The following is a 19,048-nucleotide window of genomic DNA, read 5'->3' on the forward strand; positions in this document are numbered from 1 at the left end:
TATACTTCAGTTAGGAAGACAAGCAGGAATTTGTTTAACAAGATGCAGAAAAGTCAAACCGCTTCACAAGCTTATTTGTTACTCATAAAAATTATGCCAAAATCACTTCTGTGAAAAAGGGTAACAGCATTAAAAATGAATAACCTGTGAGAAATGGAACCTTGTCTCAAAATGTGCCTGCAAATATTAAGGTACTAGAGTTGAGTGTGTGTTTTGTTTTATTTCTCTTTTCTTGTATTTTGAAAACTATGTTTCTAAAAGTCTAGTGGTAAGAAGCATCATGAACATTTTGTTTTTATTTCTTCAAGACCAGTCATTCCTGGGCAAGATGAGGTGGGAAGAAGGCGGAAGAGAAAATCTAGAATTATCCTACTTTCATTGGTGGTTTTGCAAAATACCTTCACATCTGTTTTGTATTAAAAGTTAAGCAGGCATAATAAAAAATTTGTAGATTTTTGAGCAAAAAATGATTTAAACCAGGCAGTATGGATGTGCAAATGCGTAGGGTACTTCACTACAAGAATTCCAGGTAAAGATTTTAGACGCAGAAGCAAAATTGGAAATTCCTGATTGGCTGTCTTTGGAAGCCTGATTGATGGTGATTGTCCTTACTGTTGGTTTCATAATCTTGGGGCGCTGACAGGCTTAGACATTGGTTTGTGTGGGTGGGCTGCCTGACATCAGGGATATCCGTCTAATGGCTGCTTTGCTATTATTTATACAGCCATATTGATGTCTTCCACTGCCAGGGACCTGCCAATACTCTACAAATCACCCTGCCTTCTAAAACTGGAATACTCTCTCCTTCCTGACCCCCATACTCCGAGGTCACCATCCTCAGCTCTGTGAGAACACATGGTGATTGCTTGAACTGGTTGGATCATGATCTGTTGTTTCAGTTATTTTGCTGCACACCAATCTCCTTTCTCAGCTAGAGTATAAAATATCTTTCAAAGACTTCTGAAATGTTCTAGACATTTAAGTTATATATCTGCAGAGAAACAGCCATTTAAGAATGCATAAACCTGAGACCAAGAATTCTGATCTAGTGTATCTTTTGCAACTGTGTAATTTATGCATTATATGCATTATGTTCATATAAAACATACTGTTTTGTTGGCATACATTGACCTGAGCAGAAAGAAATTGCTCTAAGGACTTCTATCTAGGTAGGCTCTGGGCAGTCAATGAAGAAACCAAGGCATTCTAGTGGGATCAGGAAAGAAAAGGGATGTCAGAATGTGTGGATAGTTTGGGAGGACATTTGGAGACTGAACTGACAGGAGTCAATCAGTTCTATGGCATGATGAAGGGAGCATGACCTTTTCCTAATCTCTAGCTGCTCATCCCACCTGAGCCCACACCTATTATCACTAATCCTGAAAATTTAAATGTAGTGGAAAGCTGATTGAAATGAACTTAGAGCAGCCTCAAAATAAAGAGACCACCACAGACAAGATAGCGTCTGGCATTATGTGAAGGGGAAGAGGGTGTTTCTCCTAACCTCTGGCTAGCAGAACTATTTTGTTTGTTGGCAAAACTCTTTTAAATCTTGACTCACTGTCAGTACAAAGCTTGTCTTACACTATGACCTTGGTATCCTTGTTACCAGAGATGAATGCAAATCACTCAAGCATAACACAGCAGAGTGATCCCACTTCACACTACAGGCGACTTGATGCTAGGTAGGGGCAAGGGCTCCTTCCCATCAAATAGGAATGGCCAGAAGAGCAGATGAGTCTCTAAACACTGAATGTTTCTGTCAAAGGATCTGAGATGATCTCTTACAGTTTTCTCTTACACCTGAGGTGCCATGCTTGGTATTAAACAATGTGATAAAGCTCTTGTCAGGCAAACTAATGAAGTTTGGATTGATTTCTGTCTTCAGCAATGCTACTGACATTTCTGACAACTATGATTTATAGGCCCTTCTTGGGTCTATTCATGAGAGGAGTGGTTTATTCTGGTTGATGGGCAAGGTTTCTGATGTTCCTAGTGGGCAATGCTGAGGGCCAATGTGATGGCCATCTTGAAGGTGCTCTCTGGCTATCTGGGCAGGTCTCTTGCAAGTTAGTCATCAAGACCTCAGAGAACTAATGAAGGTGGTTTGGCTTAGAAATTGTTTTGGTGGGCCCTCCCTGGTGGTACAGCGGGTTAAAGCACTGCACTGCAAGCTAGCTGTTTGATCGCCGCCCCGGAGGTGATCCACATGGCGCAGCAGACCTCTCTTCATCCACCTGCTGCTCCCTTCAGCAGTGTACTTCGTCAGTCAGCCTGTTCTGTTCTGCTCCCCACTCTGTCTCTGGTGAAGCCTCTCACCACCCCTGCACCTCTGGCTTGTACCCCAGTTCTGTATGCATAAATAAATCTTTAAAAAAATTGTTTTGGTAACATTTGGCCAGTAGAATATTCCTGGAGTGTGTGTTCTGCTGCAGATCCTTAAAATTTCTTGAAATGACATTTTTTAAAAAAGATTTATTTATTCATACAGAACTGGGGTACAGGCCAGAGATGCGGAGGGTGAGAGGATTCACCAGAGACAGAGTGGGGTGCAGAACAGGCAGATCGACGAAGTACAATGCTCAGGGGAGCAGCGGGCGGGTCAGGAGAGGTCTGCCGCGCCTTGTGGTCACCTCCGGAGCAGGCGGGGTTGAACTCATGCAGAAGTTGCTTACGCTTCTTAGTGCAGTGCTTTACCCTGCTGCGCCACCAGGGAGGGCCATGAAATGACATTTTATTTGCCTTTTGTTTTTAATTGTATGGTATCCAAAAAAAAACATGGCACAAAGTTTAATTTTCCAAAATGGTGTGGAATGTGTCATTCAAAACAGGGTTCTTTTTTCTCTTCGAAGAGTCATCTTATAGCCCACTGTAGGACAATTTTTTTCTAGTAGGGAAGACTAGAAATTTTGAAAATGTCATATATGCTAAGGTTCTACATGCTGTGGTGAGCCTCCCAGATTTCCTTTCCTGACTATAGCACTTATTCCTCCAGCTCCCGTGTGTGATGCCTCTTTGTGGTTCATACATGGGCTCTCTGAAAATTGTCCTCCTCTGAATGGAATTGCCTTGCCTTGTCTCCAACCTTAACTGTCTCACTTCGGTGACTCCTCAAGCCTGCATAGAAAAGCCTCTTTGCTCTATTCAGAATAATCTCTATTGGATCATTCCTACTTCAGAGTTGCTATATAGCTGGCTGAAGCCGTTGTTGCAACTGCTTTAAGGTTCAACTGCTCTCTCTGTCAGTGTATTTCCTTAGACCACTTCTCAATTAAATTCCTGACCACAAATCTCAGTTGAGTCTGCTTATAGGAAACTCAGTCTACAACCAAGAGGCAAAAATTGGGAGGGGTAACATAATAGAAAATGAGGATTATACTTAGCTACAAATTGGATTTCAAGGGTGAAAAAGGGAAGACTATTGAGGATGACTTGGAGGTTCCAAACCTGGATGTCTGAGAGGACAGTATTGTTTCAGGCTAAAAGGATTCCTGGTTTTACCTTTTGCAAAACAGCACAAGTAGATCACACAAAACACACATCATTCTTTTCCAACAGTGAAATATCACAGTGTGCCTATCTGCTGACATTTCAGAAGTGGATTTGACGTATAAAAAACAGGCAAGAGAAGACTATTATTGTTAAAGAAAGGATAAAAGTATAATAAACATGATGATAGACCTCAAATCTTTGATAACGTTTCTGAAGAGTAGAGGTGCATAGAAGTACAGGATATTTGATCAGAGTGGAATCACTTAACATCTCTGAGAAACACACATTACAAGAAAAAGTATGACACACTCTGAAGTAGGCAAAGTAACAGGAACAGGTGGGCTGCATCCTGCTTGTATTCAGGCAGCAATCAGCATGGAGCGCAGGAGCCAGGTCTTCACGGTGTATGTTAGGAGAATGTTAGGGTCATGTTAGGTCCCTTCTCTCCCCTGTAATTCCTAGGAATTGCAGAGTGTCACTTTAAATATAATAGATCTTGATGATATTTCTTTTGTCTTCCTGGGGTGACATAGTAAATAACTTTACTGTCATTTTCCTTTCTTACTATAATATTTAAAGAATTATAATTCTCAAATGTTGACTGAAAAGTCAACAGGAGGAAGAATCTAAGGATTGTGGAAAGCACTCTGCAAGGCCTTCTGAAGATGAGCAATCAGTAAATATAGTGGTTAAGATTTATTCAATGGTTGGACAGTCATCTCCCTTATAAGAAGATGTTGGGACTTCATTTCTAAAAAGTATGGAATATATATATCCCTATCCAGGTGAGACTTCACATGTAGTTCAATGAGAGCAGCCTCCAGGGGTAAGTTGAGATGTTTTTTAAAGAGGTTTCACATTCCCAAAATTTTTTGCTAGAGGTCAAGTTTTAAAGTAACAGAAATTCAGTGATTTAGCTTCCGTAAATAAATGAGATAATTTTTCCTTTCTTAGGAGATTTTCTGTCAGGGAAGGCAGGAAAGAGGAGTTGGACATGTAATACCTAAAAGGACAGAATAGAAACTATCAAAGGAGTGGGGTGAATGGGGCACAGTAAGGAAGAGTAGGGGGTTTCAAAGACCTATTTTAACTAGCTTACAACCTTAACTAGCCAACTATAGCTCAGTGTTTTGGACTTTAGTCAAATAGATTTGTTCAAAGAACATTTGAACTGCTGCTTTCTATGTCCTTGAGGCTTTCAGAGACTTCCATGTGTGGGACATTTGATGCTCCTTACTACTAGATTACTCTTTTCAATGTTATTTTTCCTTCTGTTTTCAATTTTATTCTTCCTTCAATCTTTATCTAGATAAGTCAAATTTATACCAATGAATCCTCACAAGTAGCAATCTTTCTTGTGTCCAAGTGAACATGTAGCTGGGTCCCAGTTAGTCAAAGATGACTTGTAGCACAAACACCTTGACTTCCAAAATCCTTCCCTTGCCAGCTGCTGAGCTGAAAAATCTCAGGGATGAAGGTAGCAGTTCTGTTTTAAGGTGTATGCCTACAAAAGGGGTTGTGACTGGATGTGACATGTGTTGTAAATTACATTTCCATTAGAAATAACAGTGTACTAGAGTCCTCTAGTGATTCATTCAGTGATGAAAGAAGGCACAAAAGTACAACTTTGGCAATACTATTCCACTTTAACAAAAGGCGGCTTAGGCCCCTAGAATGGTGTAAATGTTTGGCATAGTTACAGGAGAATCAATGTACCTAAGCAGCTGCAGGCAGGAGATTTATGACCATATTATTTTAACACTATGCTGTTCAAATGCCATGAAATGCCTTGGAAAGAATCGCACTGGAAGTGGATACAGCAGCATTCATTAGTTAAAATGACAAAGCTCAGATGCCTCTCCACTTAAGGCACGAGCCCTCAATACGATGAATCTACTGTGTTTACTAAGAAACACTCTTGGAATACTCTGACCCCTATCCTTTTCTGTGAGGTAGCAGGAACAGCAAAAGACTATGAATAAGTGACTTGGTCAAGCTTGCTTAAGCTGTACTGTGCAGAGGAATCAAATCTTGATATAGCACAGTCTCTGATTTGGAAGTTCTATGTAGGGCCTGAAAGTCTGCATTTCTAGAAAGCTCCCAGGTAATCCCAATGCTGCCAGACCTCATAAACTTGAACTCTACTAGGCCACATGCAATATTGGTAAATTATGTAATAAGGAATTCTTTGGCCACAATCTTGCAAGTCACTGGTTCACTTTATGACATTCACATACACTGGTAGTCTAAGCAATCAGATTAATGAGCTGTTATCTCTTTCCAGGTCCAAAGTCCAAGCACTAGTGCCAAAACTAGTTGGGGCAAAGAGGAAAAAGTGAGCAAAAAGCACTGAGGAGTCAAACCCTGGTTCTCTTTCCAGTTTCCTCACTTGTTAGCTGGGTGATGAAAAGCCATGCACTGAGCTTCACTGAGAGGGACAATGGCAGCTCAGCCGCCGCCTCCCTCCAGTGGCCTATGGGTTAGTGCTAAAGGAAGGTGCAGTGCTCTCAAGAAGGTTTCGAGGTAGTGTCCAGTTAGGATAGACCAAGATGGAACATAGATGTGGAAAGTCCTATGGACAGTGGGGGCTTATGGGGTAATTATAAATTCCTTCCTGTGTCTTCCTGAATCCTCTTGAATTTTCCTCTAAGATGGGAGTTTTATCCAGGCCAGTGCATGTGCTGTGGAAGGCATGATCAATGAATGCGTTTAGGTTCTTCACCACCTTTCAGGAAGGGCGGCAGCAAGACAAATACAGTTTATTTTTTCCATCTCAGCAGCTCATTTGCATAACATGCAAGAGGGAGAATGCAAAGGAAGGAAAATATTAAGTGGGGCAGAATATGTAAAATAGGTCAAGGGAGAAAACTAAAATAGAGTATTTTTCTACTCGCTTCACAAAACGCTGTTAAAATAAGACCTGCCAAAAACCACAAGATCAGCTTCATAACTGCTTTCCTTCCCCTCCCACTCCCTAACTCTCAAAGACTTTGATAAGGATTGCTAAAGATGTGTGCCATGCTTGTATCGGGCTGGGTGGGTGTGGGGCTGGTTTTCTGAAGAGAGGATGCCTCCATGTGTCTTCAGCAGGTCAGGTCCCTGGTCAAATAAATAGATGGGAAAACTGCATCAGCCCCATTCTCTCTAACCTCTTCTCCTGTCCTCATAGACTTTCACAGGTGCTCTCCTCTTGTTTAAATTAATTCACACTAAGAGGTCAATAACATGATGCATCACCTTTCCAAACTCTTGATCTTACTCTTTAAAACTGTAAAGGAATATACTTTTGCTGTGATATTCATTAGTATTCTGAGATTAATAATATTTCTTTCAAAATACAAAGGGTAGACTGCCTGGTCCGTTATGGACTACCTGGTCAGAAAGTTCTTTCTTCTGCACGGAAGGTCTGTGAAATTCTCATTACACCCTTCGACAATGAGAATATTCTTGTTTGCACAAAGAAAAAGAAGCCCTCCCCACCTCCTAATTGTATCACATCGGGAAGGTTACGTAAAATTCTTGAACTTCATATTCAAATGATAGTTCTTTTGTATCGGGTCAGAACCTACCCATGGGTTTTTGTCTTATCTGCCTATGTTGTCAGCACCCCCCCCCCCTCCAGAAAGCCTGCTGATGGGACAGGCTCTGATTCAGTCTGTGCATGAGAAGAGGTTACAGTAAATTTCAGTATTGCACAGTAAAGCAATATTTCCTGCAAAGGAAGTTATGAGGAAGTACTACATCCAATACCATGGCTCCCTGTTGAGTGTGTTATTTTTAGATTTTGTCCCACTTCCTTGGAAATGAGTAAAAGTGACATCACCATGATTTCCTCACAATGAGTCGGAGATTTAGAGTAGAACTGACTGAAACTTTAAATCTTCCTGATGAGCCTGAGTTAGGGAGAGTAGGGACTTGAATATCAGTTGGGGCTTAGGGACCCACTGGGGTTAGAGATTAAGAATACATAGTTCAGGGGTCTAAATTTCAGGTTTGTAGATTTGCAAGAAGAAATGAAATCATCAGTTGGAGCCACACAGGTTTACTGCAGAATTGATTTACTGATGGACTCTTGTTCTGGAAATAATTTGTGCCTAGTATTGGGTAGGCTCAGCTGGACTATTTCAGGAGACGTGATTTTTTTTTTTTCCTGCAAGGATTTCTCCTTGCTCACAGAGCCACTAGAAGCAGAAGGATGACTTCCCTTCTCATAGGTGTTTGCATTACTCAGTGGTCAGACTTTGAGTCAAGTGGCAATGGCTATTGACATTTGGAGACACTTCTACATGTTGCTGTCCCAGGTGGACCTCTTGAATACTTTCGCACATGGCCTAAAGAAAAAAAAAAAAAAAGATAATTTCCCTGTAAAGACATTTCTTTGTAAATAGAGAACTATGAGTCATCTTGCTTTAGAACTGGTGGAGAAACTTCACTTCTGCTATAATTAAGCAATAATTATTCTTCTTTCCTCTGAGGGAGGACTGAGGGAGATAAACAACTCCTAGATAAGTAAGGCTTAGAGGCTGTGGGCCAAGGCTTGTATTGATTCACAATATATTTATCTTTCTTTGCCTCTCAAATAAAAAAATGATAGTAATTATTTTTAAAAATGATTCCCTTTTTTAATCATTTAAAATGGCTATTTTCTACTCTACTAAAACAGTAATTGTTTTTATGGCCCCATTGTAAATTGTGGGGAGGAAGGAGATGGAGTAAGCAGCTGAGAAATCTCTCTCCCTGGATAGCCTCCTAAGGCTCACAGCTGGTTTGAGGTAGCTCAGATACCAAAGTTTTGACTTTGAGTTTGGATTTTATGCGGTAGAAGGCAAAAAACTTGAATTTGCTGTGTGAGAGATGCTGTGGGGTGAGAATGCTTTCAGAACAAATAGTTTAGGTAAATAGGAGTTATATGAGCTGAAATTAGTAAGAGGGCTAGACTGGATAAGAAGCTGGGTTTTGCCACATAGGCAAACATGTAGACGTGTGGATAGCAAGCCACTTCATTCCTCTGAGTGTTGGTGAGCTTTCAGTAAGTGGTTATAATTGCTAATTTGGCCACCACATTGTTGTGGTACTTATTTTAAATAATATGGATTCCAAATAAATATTGTTATAAAATATAGAGAATGGTGGGTCTTAGAACCATGGGAGTGGAGACATTCCCTGCAGAGGATGTGGGCTCCTCCTGTAGGCATGCTTTGTGATTTCCTTAAGTGGAAGACAAAGCAAGCAACTTGAAATGTCTCCTTAGAAAATTTGGTATTGGTATTTGTTCAAATGCAGAAAGAGAAGGGAATCGTTTATATTTCACAGTAACTCTTGGGGTCTGTATATTGTATTCAGCTCTGTCAGTTCTTTAAGTGTGGGGCGGAAGGGAATGGCATTTTTTTTTTTTTTTTTTTAGGTCACCAATGGAGTAAACTGCCCAGCCCTCCACTACCAGGTAAGGCAAGTGCGTTGGAGAATGAACAATGCACACACAGCTTCCTCACTCTCTGGGCCTTTTATTAGACTATCTACTGAATATGTGATGGGGATGACATGGTAGTCAAAGTAAAGTGCTTAGCATATTGTCTGGCACATTAAATATACCTGACAATAGTTGTATGGAGATGGCTAAATTAACTTGATAGGGAGTATATAGCTGACTTCATCATATCATTTCACAGGCATGGAAAAACCTGCTGATTCAAGTAGTTCCCTTGTTAACATTTCCTACTTTTCCCTCCCACCTTCTTATTCAAAAGCTCCCATCCCCTGGGAATTAGGTACCATTTTATCTGCTAAGGCTTGATACTGGACATGCAGACCTCCAGAGTATTCTTGGCACATAGTCACGTTGAATAACTGAGCTTATTAGTATCTTTATGAAAGCCCTGATGTGTGTGGTCTGATGTCAGAGTAGTGTCTGACTTAATAAATGCCCAGTTGAAACATAATTGCAAAGTAACTCAATTTTTTTTTTGAACAACTCTACACAACACTTAAGATGCTAATTCCCCCCTCAATTAACTTCACGTAACAAAAGACAGCAGCTTCTACACTTTTCCCAAATTCTTCAAACTGGGCTTCATTCATCCCATGGCATACATCTTTCTCACCTCTCTTTTCCAGCTCTTAATAGTGCATAAAAGGTAAAAACACAAAAGACTGCAAATGCAAAGCCGACCCAAACCACCTTCAGTAAGCAGTGAGGGGAAAGCTGGATACAACTATATAGTAATTTATGAGTGATGAGTTTGTCAATGAAAAGGTTCTTAATTGAAAAACAAAATTTCTTTAACCTCTTCTGGCTTTTTACCACTATAGCAACTGTAGTCTATGAATTTTACATCCGACTCATTCACTACTTTTTGATCCACTTTTCTCTCTATATATGTACATTTTTTACTTAACATTTGTATTTAACATTTCTGCTAGGCTAGTTAATAGGATTATTAAGAGAATTAATATGAGGTACAATACCTAACATATTGCTTTACACACTAATAAGCCCTTGCATATTTATGGAAGTAATTTGAAGACCCTATCTAGAAGAAAAATATTGTGTAAAAAGTGTGGTATTCTGAACCAATATTATTCATTAGTCTGATGAATTATAATATAAATTCAAGATACTTAGAAAGGGGTGCGTGAGGCTCAGGGCATGAGGGAATAAGAAATGACACTGTCTAGAGGAGAGTTGTGTAACAAGAAGGCACAGCCTGTGTGAAACTTGCCAGAAAGAAGATCACAATTGTGGGAAAATGAGGAGCTCATTAGGGCAGGAAAACTTTTTGTATTGTACTATTTATCACTCCAAATATTTCTCTCCTTCTTCCCCCACTCCCTATACCCAGTGAATGCCTTTTTCATATAACTTGTATTGGCCAATGAGAGTGATGTGTTTTAATTTGCAGTCACAGCTTCAAAAGCTATGGTAGGGACCTTTAATAATGTATATTAAGAAATCATTAAATGGCAACATGACATTTGAACTTTAATAGTTGAGTTCATAATCTTATTTATGATGCAACTACTTTGAAACCCCCCCCCCACACATAAAAATATAATGTTTCCCCATTGTGTTTTTTTTTTTTTGTGTGTGTGTGTGTATTGTTTTTTCCTTTCTGATATAAACTTAGCACTTTTCATGGGTATACTGCCTTTTCAGGTGTGTCTCAGTATGAAAGATATAGGTAGAGATGAGGCTCCCAGGCAATTGTGGTAAAGTTCTTAAAAGTTTGATTTTCTCTTAGAGAAAAAAAATATCTGTGTGTCTGTAGCTTACACAGATTTGTTTTTACAACAATGGAACAATAGATATGCCTAGCATTCTCCAACTTCCAAAAATAATCTAAAAGAAGTGGCATTAACTATAATTAAGGGAAGACATTTTCTTCTGAATCATGATTTTCTTTTGGAAATATCATACTCTAATTTACTATCTAACAGCTCTGAAATGGAAATTAACCAAAGCACTTGGTAGTTATTGGATAATTAATCAGGTATTAGCTTCCATCTTTGGAAAGTCTTGATTTTTTTTTTTTTAAGCATACTTAGGGAAAACTCCTATTATGAACCTATATATAGTTTCCTGTATTTTACTTTCCAAGAAAAACATTTCTTTCTTCCACAAGCAGAAGTTTACCAGTCTACTCACTGAACCCAGTGTGAGCTGGGTTCTCCTGTCTGTGGGTCCTCACCACATGCTTACGATTCAGCTGCACTGCACACACACACACAAAAGTCAATAATTGGTTTATTTACAAGGGAAAAAGAGAAGGAACAGCCCAGTAAAGGAGAGAGAAATACGAGTCAATTAGTGCATCCTACCAGCTCTGCTGAACTGGAACCCCAACAGCAAGGTGAAAGCTGATCAAGAGCCAAATGACCAGCCGCCAGCTATGAGGCAGAGAGAGAGAGAGAGAGAGAGGGGGAGAGGGAACGCCCTTAGCCCAGCATGTCCGGTTTTATATACAGAACCCAAATGGCTGCTTCACTCTTCCCTAGAAGTCCTCTCTTTGGGGTTGCTGGTATTTGTAGCTTTGGTGTCTGAAGTAGGGGTGGAGTCCATAAAACCTGTTTGTGTAAAGTTTGTTCAGGACATCCTTTCCCCTTAATAGTTGCCTAAATTTCGTGCAGTATTTCTGCTCCCAGGTTTCCTTGGGCTTTGGAGACAGCTTCTGGGCCAGTCGAAGCAGTGTCATCAAGCTAATGCAAGTCATTTCTAGCTGTCGCTCCAGAGATACAGAATTATTTTGTATGTTCCCTGTTCATTCTAACTTTAAACCAGAAGAAATAAAGCCTCTTGGTAGAATCTAATAGTTACTGTGAGAATAATAATGGATAAGATTTATGAAGCATTTTCCATAGAACAGCATATCTACAGACTGTTTTATTTTTATTTTATATATTTATTTTTTTGGTTATAAGAAACCCCATGTCATTCCCAAGCACAAGTGGAAGCTGAATACCTCAGGTAATTGAAACTGAGCAAGAAAAGTAACTGGACCTGAAAATTACTCAGACTAAGGGCTGACACTTGCCAGCAGCCTTTCCTTCCTCTCTCATCTCTGCCTGTCTCCTGTGTTTTTTCAGTCCTGTCTGCATGCAGTACTCTGTTATCTTCCACAGGCTATTGGGAACCAAACTTTTCCACCTAACCAGCAGTTCTCAATTTGCCTGAGCTTTCCTCAGTTTTGGTACCGAAGGACCTCCATTCTGGGTAGCCCTTTATTCTTGGGAAAGCTTGGGTAATTGGTTACCAATGTGAATTTTTGAAGAATATTAGACTTAGTTTTGTTTAGTTCTGTGTGCATGTGTACACATGCACTTATTATGCCTAGCATATCGTTGGAATTTACCTACTTTTTACATTTAAATTATTTCTATTTTTAGTGTTTTTTTCCTCTGGTGTGTGATGATCATTAAATATTTTCCTAAATGTGTACCAAATTGAAGAAAAAGACTGACTTAATCATTATAGTTGTCAGTAATACTTATCCTGAAATCAAATGAGAGGCCTAGTTCAAGCTAGGAGTAAGAAAAGTGCAACTATAAAAAGATATTTAATGGTTACTTATAAACACTTAAGCAAATGGTAAATGTGGGAAATGTTCATGCTTAATGTTTGCAGAAATTAGAACATTAGAGGAATATTTTTGTTGAAATGTCAGCTTAACAGAAAACTGATTTCCAGACAGCTTCCAGTATTTTTTAGAGTCCTGTGCATTATTTTTAGATAACATGCTTTGTTTTTTAAATCTGAAAAACAACTATTTTAAAATAGACTTGTGAAATTTGAAGATGGATAAGAAAATATTGTAAGGATTGCCAATCACAATAAAAGTTGTTACTCTAGGGCAGTTATTTTACAGAACTGGGGTTCAACTTTGTTCTCTGAAAGTAGACCCAGAAAATCCTAGCATTGTGACCCTACCATGATAGTCTTAAGTTATATTTTTACTTTGGTTCTATAATTGGGTTCTTCCGTTACAAATGACCTAAATCTTTATAAGCTTACTATCAGCAACTTATTAAAAAAATTCACTAAGTGAGATTGATACTTTTTATCACATGTAGGTTTTAGATGGTCACACCAGTAGTTCAATTGAAAAGTGATGGTAAACCCTTTAATTCCACAGAGATGAAGTCTGAAACAAAGGTAAAAGCAGTTGGATTAGAGTCTTTGGTAGAGGACAATCAATTTTATGGTTCATATTTCCTGCCCACAATTAAGATGTTACTAATAGTAATATAATAATTATTATCCTTCAGGTTGAAACTAGATTTTTTTTTCTGTTGAAAGTTTAGTCCAAATGCAAGTCAATGGTTTAGCTCAATTTTGTTTCATCAAAGATGTTTCTATATCTGACACAAGTTTAATACAGCCAAAAATTTTTACGGTTCCTAGGAAAGTAGTGTGTGAAATTCAACGCCTTTCTTGACATCATGTTAATAAGCCTTGCCCAGAGCCTAGTACAGTACCAGGGTCATGACAGGTTCTTACTTTAGTGTGGCTGAATCAAAGTTAGATCCTCTATCAAAATATACCCACATTGGCAGCATCCAGGGAAGACTAGAAATAGAGGTTCATATTCCATCTGTCTGCGTATTTAAAAGTTGCATGTCAAACCAGTGGACTGTTTCATGCAATATATTCTATTCTTCCTCCTTGGCTGATGCATGTTTATGATAAGCTGCACGACAGGTTTGAGCTTAGATCATTGCTACACACTCTAGTCTAAGGCCACATCCCTTCTTCTCTCACCCAGGCCTCTGTTCTACAAGGGCACGAGCAATGTCCCAGTTCAAGTTTGACCCATGACCTTGACAGCTTCCCTAGCTCCATTCCTAGGGCCCCATGTGTATATGGATGCCCTTTTCTGTAAAAAGTCCAGCATTACGTATTTTAGGCTTTCTGGTTATATATAATACTGTGATTTATAGTAGGAAATAAATCTTTGGTTTTCCACTCTGTGTCAGGAACAGAGCTCCTACCTCCCTTAGATTTTATGTCAAGATGTCCTTTGTTATGGCAGTGAGACTAATGGAACACACCTCAAAATGGAGGCTGGTCCCCAGAAGACCAAGCACGTCTTGTGAGAATTGGGCCATGCAGTCCCATCCTATGACCCCCAGGGTGGAGAGAGGGGCTTCAGAGTGACTTGATCACAAATGGTCAATGACTGAAGTAATTATAATTACATGAAATGAAACCTCTCTAAAAACTCAAAAGTGATGTATTTCAGAGAGCTTATGGGTCACGAACATGTGGAAATACCAGGAGGGAGGTGACGCCAGGTGAACATGGGAGCTCTGTACCCAGCCTACGTAGGGTACTCAGTGCATCTCTTCAATCTGATCATTGCTGAGCTACATCCTTGCAGAATAACATAGGAATCTAGTAAGTAAGGTGTTTCCCTGAGTTCTGTGAGCCCCATTTTGAACCCAGGAAGGACATCAGTGGAGCCTCCTATCCATAACTGGTAGGTGAGAAGCAGTGGTGAAAACCTAGGTGTATACTGGTATGTGGAGGAGGGGTCAGTGTTGTGGGACTGACCACCTGTGGAATGTGATGCTCGTGCTGGGTAGCATCAGAGCTGAGCTGATCGGAGGCACCCAGTTGGTACCCCCCTCCACACACACACACTTGTTTGATTGGGTTCAGTGCACCTAGTGGGAGCTATGGTATCTGCCACAATTACTTACCTCTTTTGTAGCAAGAAAGCATTCAGACAAAATAACAACAGATGGGTGTGTCCCAATTATTTTCTCTGTAAAGCAGATTGTGGGCTGGCTTTGGCCTGTGGTTGCAGTTTACCGACTCTTCCTCTATAATATTCTGCTGATTTTTTTCTTTAACAGAGAAGAATTTTTATGTATATGCTTCTAGCACTTTTCAGAGTGTATTGATTCCCTGGCCTGCTCTCTGGATTGTGCCAGATAGTAAGTCACTCTGAAGCCCCTCTCTTCCCTGGGGATGACGGGGTGGGACTGTGTGGTCCAATTCTCACAAGATGTGTTTGGTCTTCTGGGGACCAGCCTCCATTTTGAGGTGTGTTCCATTAGTCTCACTGCCATAACAAAGGGCACCTTGACATAAAATCCAAGGGATGTAGGAGCTCTGTTCCTGACACAAGTTTGAGAATCTGGCCTTTGTTCCCCCCTCAGTGAAGGTTGCTCCCTCCTGAATGGACAGCATTTGTGTGATGGGTTTCCCTCCATCAGCCCCTCAGTCAGTTCATACGATAGCTTCTCACTTCTCATTGGTGAACTCACAGTCCTGTCAGCTGCCCCTTGGCGCTCCATTCACCCTGCACCTGACCACCTTGCTGCTTAGAGACAGACACACACCTGTGCCTGCAGACACACATGCAGCTCATCTAGGATGTATTAAACACACCATTTAATAGTTCACAAGAAACTCAAACACGTGATTTGTACAGACTACGAACAATCATCGCCTTCATCAGATAACTCAATCCTATTTAAACCATCTGAAAACATAATTTCCTCTTAGGAAAATGTTTTCTAATTATTCAGTCTGTGAAATGAGTCACAAAATTGCATGGTGCTAGCCTGCTGGTTTCCTCTCCCGCAGCTCTTCACTCCTTCCTGGTTTTCTTCCTTCTTCCTTTGCCCTATCCACTCCTTCTTCCTTTTAGTCTGTTAAATTTTAGTTACTCCCAAATGCTCAGCATTGTTGTATAGGTGGTGAAGCATTTGGAAAAGATGTATCCCGAATTCCAGGTTAGTGTAATGCCCCAAGGGGCTCAAATACGATGTGAAGATGATAGAAGCTGTGGGGTCTGTGGGATACATAGGATAAGGGAGCTCAGAAGAGAGCAAGCTTCTAGGAACACTTGAGGGGAGATGTAAACTTGAAACTAGAGCCTAGCGAATTATAGCACTCCCACCCCTGAGGGAAAGAGTGTGGTTATTCTGAGGAAGATGCACTACACTTGAAAGGGGTCAGCAACTCGGGGGGTGTAAATTTGAATCAATGTGAAATTTATGTTATAAAAAGTAGATGAGTGGAGTTCACTTCCTCTATAAATAAATGGACTATTTTTCTTTCTGTTTAAAATTGTGCTTATTGCTCAGTACTTAATCCAACAGTGATGAATAAAGTTTTTCTTTTTGTTTTCATTTGTTCATCAAGCTATCTTGGTTGAGTGCCCACATTTATCAAATGTACCATATCTGCCCACTAATGACCACACATCAGAATGAAGCATTTATGAATTTTAAGGATCATAGATCAAACCTCAAAATCTATATCTCTAGTTTCACATTTGACAGCCTTCTAAATGAAAGCATTCCATCTATTACCACTGCATTGACTAAAAAGATATAAAGAAAAAAGTGAAAACGTGGTTCTTACTATATATATTCATGACTGAATTTACTTGTGAACTCGCCTCACATTTATTTTAACTATTCAGGATAATAGTTTTTAGTGTCATGTTGATGTTATAGCAGAGAACAGAAGTTAGCTGACCTATTCCTGCTCTCCAGAGAACATATAATTTCTGCAAACTCTGGAATGAATAGCCAGGATAGCCTGTTCCCTCTGGCTTGATTAATGGATAATTCCTATTATTTATCTGGATAATCCAATAACTGTCCAATTGTCCTTATCATTAACCAGTGCAGTTTTTTCCTTCATGTCCTTATACACAATCTTAAGGTCATTGCCATATTTCTGACATTTTCCTGTTCAAATAGATGAATTGCATTTTCCCAACTAAAAAAAAAAGCAAACAATGATCTGGAAGTAATTTTTTTTTTTGCCCTAGGAAATAGCACATAGAGGAGATTGCAGTGAGATATTTCTAATTATTATGCTTTGCTGAGGAGGTTTGAACCAAGGTTAGTCATTCTCCTTAGTTTTGTTCTTTGCTACGGGCCTGTCTAATGCTTGGACAACTGATGAGTCAGTAATTCAGGGTACTTTTGGTACATCAGTTTATTGATATTTTGACAATGGAGATGGGATGATGGTGTGTAGTCTTCTTTTGCTGCTTTTTTCATTTATTTGGTGAAATGGAAACAGTTATTTTAAATAGAATCTTTTTTTTTAAGATAGGTTTCTTTTTCTTTTTAATGATTTATTCATATAGAACTGAGGTACAAGGCAGAGATGCATGGGTGGTGAGAGATTTCACAAGACAGAGTGGTGTTGGAGACCAGCTCCAACTATTGAAGTGTCTGGAGGCAAGACAGGCAGGACCCTAAGTTGGGAAGGCATTGGTGAGCAGAGATTTCCTAAAAAGGGGAGAAGGAGAAAAAGGCGAAAGGGGAGTGAGGAAGACACCGGAGTCAGAGTTGGGTGCAAGTCTTCCTGCTCTGCCTTCAGCAGAGCTTTATTTTATACATTAGGAGCAAGCAGTGGGATGACATCAGCACACGAACTGGGCTGAGAGATTACAATCATCTTTTTTTCTAAGAACAGTTTAGGGTCGTATTGCCCTTTAGCTGAGATATAACATTCTAAAATCAATCAAGGTTAAAAACAGATACATGGGTGCACAAAGTTTATGACTATTATTACTATAGTGGAGATCAACTAAGATAGAAGTCCCTTAAACCTTATCTACTACTTAATGGGTTTTTGTTTTTTCTACTTGAGTCATTCTGGGAGGCAGAAGAGGAAATTCCTTGCTAATCAAATCTCTGAATAGGAGACATAGGTGAATTTCCTTACTGAAGACTACATAGTAGAATCCTGAAAGACTAGCCAGAAGACTTTTGTGGATTCCTTTAAGGTGTAGCAGATAGAAAACTTGACTAGTTTCAAAACAGGCAACCTGGATGAATTTCCATGTCTAAAGGCCAAACAATAGGAAGTTTGAGTAATTCTTTAGAAGCTGAATAGAAGGCTAGGTGAGATAATAGAATGATAAGATTTGGGTTATCCTCCATCAGGCAGTGAGAGAGACTTTGCAAAAACAGCCCTTTTGCTTTTATTTATCAGTCAGTAGTCAAGTCACTTGACTTCAGGGGAATTTTTTCACCCTGGTGCAGTGCTTGCTTGTCAGGGCAGGCAGGCCTTATGCGGCTGAGGCAATCCAATTGTAAGCTGCAAGTTGCTCAGAATATTTTGATATTATGGTTACACAAAAAAGGAAGGTCATAACATAAGTTAGCAGTGGAAAGTCTGACTTTTCAGAGCTTTTCCCAATCTACCTGAAATCTGTCAGATGATAGACATTGCATAGCTTGTGTCAGAGTGGGGAGCAGAACAGGCTGACTGACAAAGTACATTGCTGAGGGGGGCAGTGGGTGGGTCTGGCGAGGTCGGTGGCACCATGTGGATCACCTCTGGGTTGGGGGATCGAACTTGCATTAAAGTGGCTTCAGTTGGCTTGCAGTGCTGTGTCTTAACCCGTTGCATCACCAGGGGAGGCCTAATAGGATCTTTTATCAGCATGACTCAAAGTACTTTCCAAATTGCTGCATTACCCATATTTTACAAACAGAAGAGAGACAGTAAAATGAATTGGCCAAGGCTTATATAACTGGCAAAAAACTAGAAAAGTCTCTGAATCCTAACTCCCTGCACCATCTCAAATTGAAGGGAGTTCCAGTCAGACACAATGGAGATCAGAGTCAGAACATGGGCTTCTTTGCTGGCTGCCTGTGGAAATGGGGCCTTGTGCTGAGGCTTGTGGTTTGCTTATTTTAAACATTAGCTTGTATTCCTGGTAGTGATACCATTTTGTGTGATGGCTTCAGAAAAATGTCAAACTCTAAACTTTTATAATAATGTTAATTTAAGTAGAAGTTAATAGAAAATTGCCTTTTTTGATAGAATTTTTCATGTGTATTACAATTAAGGACAAATAACTTGTTTTGAACTTGTGTTTACTAGATAGATGCAAGTGTGTTCAGTAAAGTGATCTCCAAGGCGATTTCGTTGTCCAGTCTGCTGGTGGTGCATGTCTGCTTGGTCCCATTGTTTTGAATCTCTTATATTCAAAGTTCTATGCTAGAAATTTCTGGAATACAGAAATGAATGAATATATATATATATGTATGTATGTATATATATATATATTCATTCATATAT

This window comes from Condylura cristata, unplaced genomic scaffold (assembly GCF_000260355.1).
Source record: "Condylura cristata isolate star-nosed mole 26May11 unplaced genomic scaffold, ConCri1.0 scaffold00016, whole genome shotgun sequence".
In the NCBI taxonomy this organism is placed as follows: domain Eukaryota; kingdom Metazoa; phylum Chordata; class Mammalia; order Eulipotyphla; family Talpidae; genus Condylura; species Condylura cristata.